At 38.8% G+C, this 5,871-nt stretch overlaps 1 pseudogene; it reads left to right on the top strand.

Moving 5' to 3' along the window:
* Window positions 1–2,854: 2,854 nt before the first annotated feature.
* On the top strand, window positions 2,855–2,953 carry LOC131254573 (small nucleolar RNA R71; annotated as a pseudogene).
* Window positions 2,954–5,871: the final 2,918 nt, after the last annotated feature.

Below are 5,871 nucleotides of genomic sequence, written 5' to 3' on the forward strand. Positions count from 1 at the left end.
ATTATATGTCCAAGTACTATTCCCTTGGGAACCATAAAATGACATTTCTTCCAATTCAGAACCAAATTTTTTTCCTCGCATCGCTTCAGCACACTTTTAAGATTTTCCAAACACTCATTGAAGGATGGACCAAAAATAGAGAAATCGTTTATGAAGACCTCTAAATATTGTCCCATCGTGTCAGAAAATATACTCAACATGCATCGCCAAAAAGTGGTAGGCGCATTACATAGTTCGAATGATATCCTTTGGTAAGCAAAGGTGCCAAAGGGACATGTGAATGTTGTCTTTTCTTGATCTTCAAGGGCTATTTTTATCTGATTATGTCCTGAATACCCGTCAAGGAAGCAATAGTAAGAGTGACTAGCTAGCCTTTCCAAAATTTGATCAATGAAGGGTAAAGGAAAGTAGTTCTTCATTGTGACGGTATTCAACTTCCTGTATTCAATGCACATTCTCCAACAATAGTAACTCTAGTTGGCATGAGTTCATTTTCGGCATTGGCTATGATGGAGATTCCAGACTTCTTAAGAACTACCTAAGTTGAACTCTCCCATTGACTGTTGGATATAGGGTATATGATACTCACATCTAACAACTTAAGTACCTCAGCCTTAACCACTTCCTTCATGTTTGGATTGGGTCGACATTGTAGTTGTGAAGAGTTTTTCGTATTATCCTCAAGATGAATGCGGTGAGTACAAATCAAAGGGTCAATTCCCTTGAGGTCCGCAATCAACCATCCTAGGGCTCCTTTATGTTTAATGAGAGTGGTAATAAGCATATTCTTTTGTTCTTTCTCAAGGTGAAAAGAAATCACCATCGGGTATGTCTCATCTTGACCTAGATAGACATATTTTAGATTAGCGAGCAAAGGTTTTAGGTCAAGCTTTGGTGCTTTTAGGCTAGACGATAGAGGCATTATATCGGTTTAAGGCAATTTCTCAAATTATAACATCCACCAGTTAACTTCAAGTACAAGCGCATAATCAAGCAAGGAATCCATCTCCCCGGCAGCGGCGCTAAAAACTTATTCACAACCCCAACCGTAGGGTCGCGATGTAGTAATAACTCGGTGAGACCGAGGTCATATCCATAGGGACTAAACTTGTACATATTCTAAAAATAATTAGAACTAGAATTAGAAGAAGACCTAAATCAGTGGAGTGGGCTAAGCACGTCTCTAAAGTGTCAGAGTATAGAGTCAGAAGTGCTCTATCTTCCATGAAAAAATCAATCATGTTAGGGTATCGTCATCATCCTCTGGCTGTTTGCTCATGTTGAAACAAATATTGAGTTCCAATATCATATTCCCAAAAGACAAATTCATAATTTCATTCCTACAATTAATAATCGCATTGGATGTAGCAAGGAGTGGGCAACCTAGGATGATGAGGATCTGAGTGCTCATATTACAATGGGCTGAGTATTCAGGATGATAAAATCTACTGGATAGTAGAATTTGTCAACCTGGACCAACACATCCTCAATCATACCTCTCGGTGCACAAACCAAACAATCAACAAGTTGTAATGTGGTTCGGGTGGGTTTTAATTCACCTAGACCCAATTGTTCATATACTGAAAAAGAAATTAAATTAACGCTCGCTTCTAAGTTAAGAAGTGTGTGCTCAATCTGGTGATTCCCGATTATACAGGTGATAGTTGGGATACCATGATCTTTAAAGTTTTGTGGCACATCTTGCTTGAGGATTGCACTCACCTTTTCTGTCAAAATTTTTTTTCTTTTAAATGCTCTATCGTCTCTTGGTTGTACATAAGTCTTTCAAAAATTTGGTGTAAGAGGGGATTTATTTTATAGCGTCCAACAGAGGGCTGTTGACTTTCACTTGTTTTAGCACCTCTAGAATATCCTATGAGTTAGTTAGAGGTTTTGGTGCAATCAACCGCTTGGGGGAATGGCACAATTAGCTTACTTACTCTTTCCAGTTCTTCCTCATGTGGGGCGTTGCTAGGTCTATCATTCTCAGTTTCTTTCGGGTCCCTAGGCTTTTCAGCCTACGTCGGAATAGTTTTATTAGTAATCTTTCCACTCCTAAGAGTGGTGATAGACTTAGCATACTTCATCTGATTTGAAGTGCTTGGGTCACTTATTTCATATTGTGGTTTTGGGTTGGGGAGAGGCTGGGCCGAAAGGATCCCTTTCTGCTCATTCAAATTTTTTGTATCAAGCCCTTGTATGGCCTATGTAAGGTCTCAAAGGCTTGCAGCATACCTTGATTAAAAAGCTCTTGATTTTACATATGTTTTAAGACCGGATCATCTTGAGGTTTCCCTTGATTTAAGAAGTGGTTAGGGATTCCTTGAGGAGTAGTAGTTTGTCCGTTCCTCCAACTGAAGTTTGGATGATTCCTCTAACTAGAATTGTATGTATTTGAGGTCGATCCTTTGAAAGGCCCTCGGTAGTTGTTCATGACATTCGATTGCTCATCGAATATCTCTCATTGAATATCTCTTAAAAAGTGGAAATTGTTGGGGAATTTTCAGTTGTATATATGTTGCAAGCGTAAATACCACAAACAATTTCACAGCCTTACCCTTCTTAAGTTCCATGGCCTTGATTTTCCTTGTGAGATTAGCCACTTTAGCATTTATATCATCTTCCTCTTTTAAAATATATATTTCGCCCCTCTCCTTTGATTGAGTAAGCTTAGAAGTGGTGCTAGGTCTTGGTAAGATGTCTCATGATTGTGCATTTTCAGCAAGTTTGTTAAAGTAATCCCACACATTATCGACATTCTTGTTCATGAATTCCCCATTACATATCATCTCGACCAATTGGCGTATAGGAGATGTTAGTTTATTGTAGAAGAAATTTATTGCGCCATGTTTCAAAGCCATGTTGTGGGCATGAACTGACAAGATCTTTGAACCGCTCACAATATTGGAAGAAGGTCTCATCTTCCTTTTGGGCAAAGTTCATGATTGACTTCCTTATGGTGTTCATCTTATGGTATGGGAAAATTTTCTTTATGTACTCCCGTGTCGTGTCGTTCCATATGCCAATGGATCGTGGTCATAGTGAGTGCAACCATGTCTTAGCATTTTCTTTTAAGGAGAAGGGAAAGAGTTTTAGCCTGATCATGTCCTCAACACGTTAGGGAAGTGTAGAGTGGCTTTTATCTCATTAAACTCTTTCACGTGTAGGTATGAACTTTCAGATTCAAGTCCATGGAACTTCGGAAGGAGTTGGATCATTCCTGGCTTAATATCCATATTTCCTACATTGTCTGGAAAAATCATGCAGGAAGGTGTGCTGCCCCCGCCGGTTGTAAATAATCTCGTATAGTAAGAGGCTGGGGAGCATGATGCACCTTATTCTCATCCTGGGCCTCCTTAACTAGGTGTTGAAGTTGATGTGTAGTCATAACATCTACTGACTCAGAGGATCTTAAGTGGTGTCTAATCCAGTGATGGATAGGCAACCTTTCAACTAATCCTCCTTCACTCAAGAGACGGAGAGTGTTGTCCCAAACCCACTTAGGCATGAAACACTCGTACCCCTCAAGTAACTAAACAACTAAAATCTAAGTGAAAGAAAGTTAAACCTACAACAAATAAGAAATCTAAAAAGATAAGAGAGAGTTGGAGAGAAGTTACCCGATTAGGGTTGCTATGTTAGGATTCTACAAAACAGAAAAACAAAGTTAGTCTATAAAACCAATTTCAAAAAAAATCCTAACCTAAAAGCATAACAGAAAAATAAACCCTAATATTAACCTAATTCGAATACTAATTAATCTCAGAAAAATGCAGCTATAGTCCCTAGAAACAGTGCCAAAAACTTGTTCACAACCCAAGTGCAGGGTCGCGATGTAGTAATAACTCGGTGAGACTGAGGTCGAATCCACAGGGACTAAACTTGTATGTCTTCTAAAAATAATTAGAACTAGAACTAGAAGAAGATTTAAATCTAATTTTGGAATAAAAGAGAGTAATTGTGAATGGGATTTCAATAATAAAAAGGAAACTAGAGTGCCAAGGATCCACTTGTAGCTATGAGGATGCTATCTTACTTATTCAAGAAACACAATTGGAATTGGAGTCATCCTATCCAATTGGAAGATGAAGCAATTAAACCAAATCTGAACTTTTCATTGACCTAGCCACACTTGAAAGAGTATTACGATGATTGGAAGGGATTCCATTATCCTACCATGCCCAAGAGATAATGGTGAACAATAGGATTTACTAATCTCACAATCTCAAAACAGGAAAAGAAGATATTCAAAGCTATCACAACATCTATTGTAATTTGAGTCAAATAAATAATAGAAAACTGAAAATATTCCTTAAATTCAAACTAGAAATCAATGAGGTTCAAGAAAAATAAGAATCAAAACAAGAAAATCATCCCAACATGCTATAAGCTTCACCTTTTGGCCCTAGCTAAGAGGTTTAGCCAACCATAGACATGATTGGATCTAGAAACCTAAAAGAAAGCATTAAAAAAAATAAGGAAGAAAAACTCTTGGATGGCTGCTTCACCCTTTAGCTCTGCTTCTTAAAACCTAATTCATGTTTTGAACTCCTCAAAGAACTCATATTTATAGCCTTTATCTGGCTGTCTTTGAAAATCGCCTCAAATTTATGTACTCCGCGTAACGCCTTTGATGTCATCGAACATCCTTCGATGTTATCGAACGTAACTTGAATATGAAAGTAGCACCTTTTCATATTGCGTAACACCTTTCACACTGCATAACTTTTCACGTTATCGAACATACATTCGGTGTCATCGAACAGTCCCTCGATGTCATCGGGTGTTTGAGTAATCGAGAATGTGTGTCACGCCCCAAACCCGGAAATCGGATTCACGGGAATCCCGATCGCCGAATCCAATACCGACAGCCTCCGTAGTACCCCGTTCTCGGCTCCTAGCATTCATATGTTAGATTCCGATCCTGGGATCCTACAAGGAGGATTTTTTTAATATATATTTAACTCGTAATAAGCATAACCACAAGATTACCCAATTCACAAAGGCAACATCATCAGCACATATCCACTAATATAATTATTTGAGTACAATGCTGAAGGGAAATACATAAATTGAAAAAAATTAAGCTCCGGAAGGCCACTGCATGCTCCAAGCTCAACACTGCTGCAACCTAAACATCACCTGCACGCGTCTATCGTGCATAAGCTTATAAAAAGCTTAGAGGGTGGTGTAAGTATGTACACAAGGTAAGTGTCAAATATTCAATACATTGTCATCATCATACAATACCGAAAATACTGTTAATCCATAAATCGTACATTATCAGAATAAGCAGAAAGACTGACAAGATCATGAATCATAAGATAACAGAGTAAGCAATATAGAACAATTACGCAAATAAGGAGCCAAATATCATATGCTGAGGATGCGATGCAATATACATTCCTAATGAGTAACACAAGTAGCGTCAGTCGTACCATATGCTGCGGATGTAATACAACGTGCAGTATGACTGGAATGACTATGCTAGAGTGTGAAGTCAGGATAGTAGTACATAGCATCGCAGGCTATGGGGTCTATCGCAATGGACTTCTATCCAAACTAGTCTCATACCTAATTTGGATAGTTAGACTCAATGTGGTTAACTCCTGATCTCAGGTTAGTCGCGCGCCCCAACCGAAATCCTGGCCATTGTGAAGTCACACGTAACAAATAGTTACGCACCACCAACCCGAGTGGATAGTGAATGAATGAATGCATGAATGAGTATGCAACTCCTGCTCACTAAATCTACATATCAGTACAGTTCATCTCTGGGATCATCACCGGGGTTTAATACACTTCCAAATGGCACTGCCGCTCTCCTAGTCGCACAGTCCAAGTGGACGTAAGAAACCTCACTATCCGCCT

The sequence above is a fragment of the Magnolia sinica genome, chromosome 8 (assembly GCF_029962835.1).
Source record: "Magnolia sinica isolate HGM2019 chromosome 8, MsV1, whole genome shotgun sequence".
NCBI classification, from domain to species: Eukaryota; Viridiplantae; Streptophyta; class Magnoliopsida; order Magnoliales; family Magnoliaceae; genus Magnolia; species Magnolia sinica.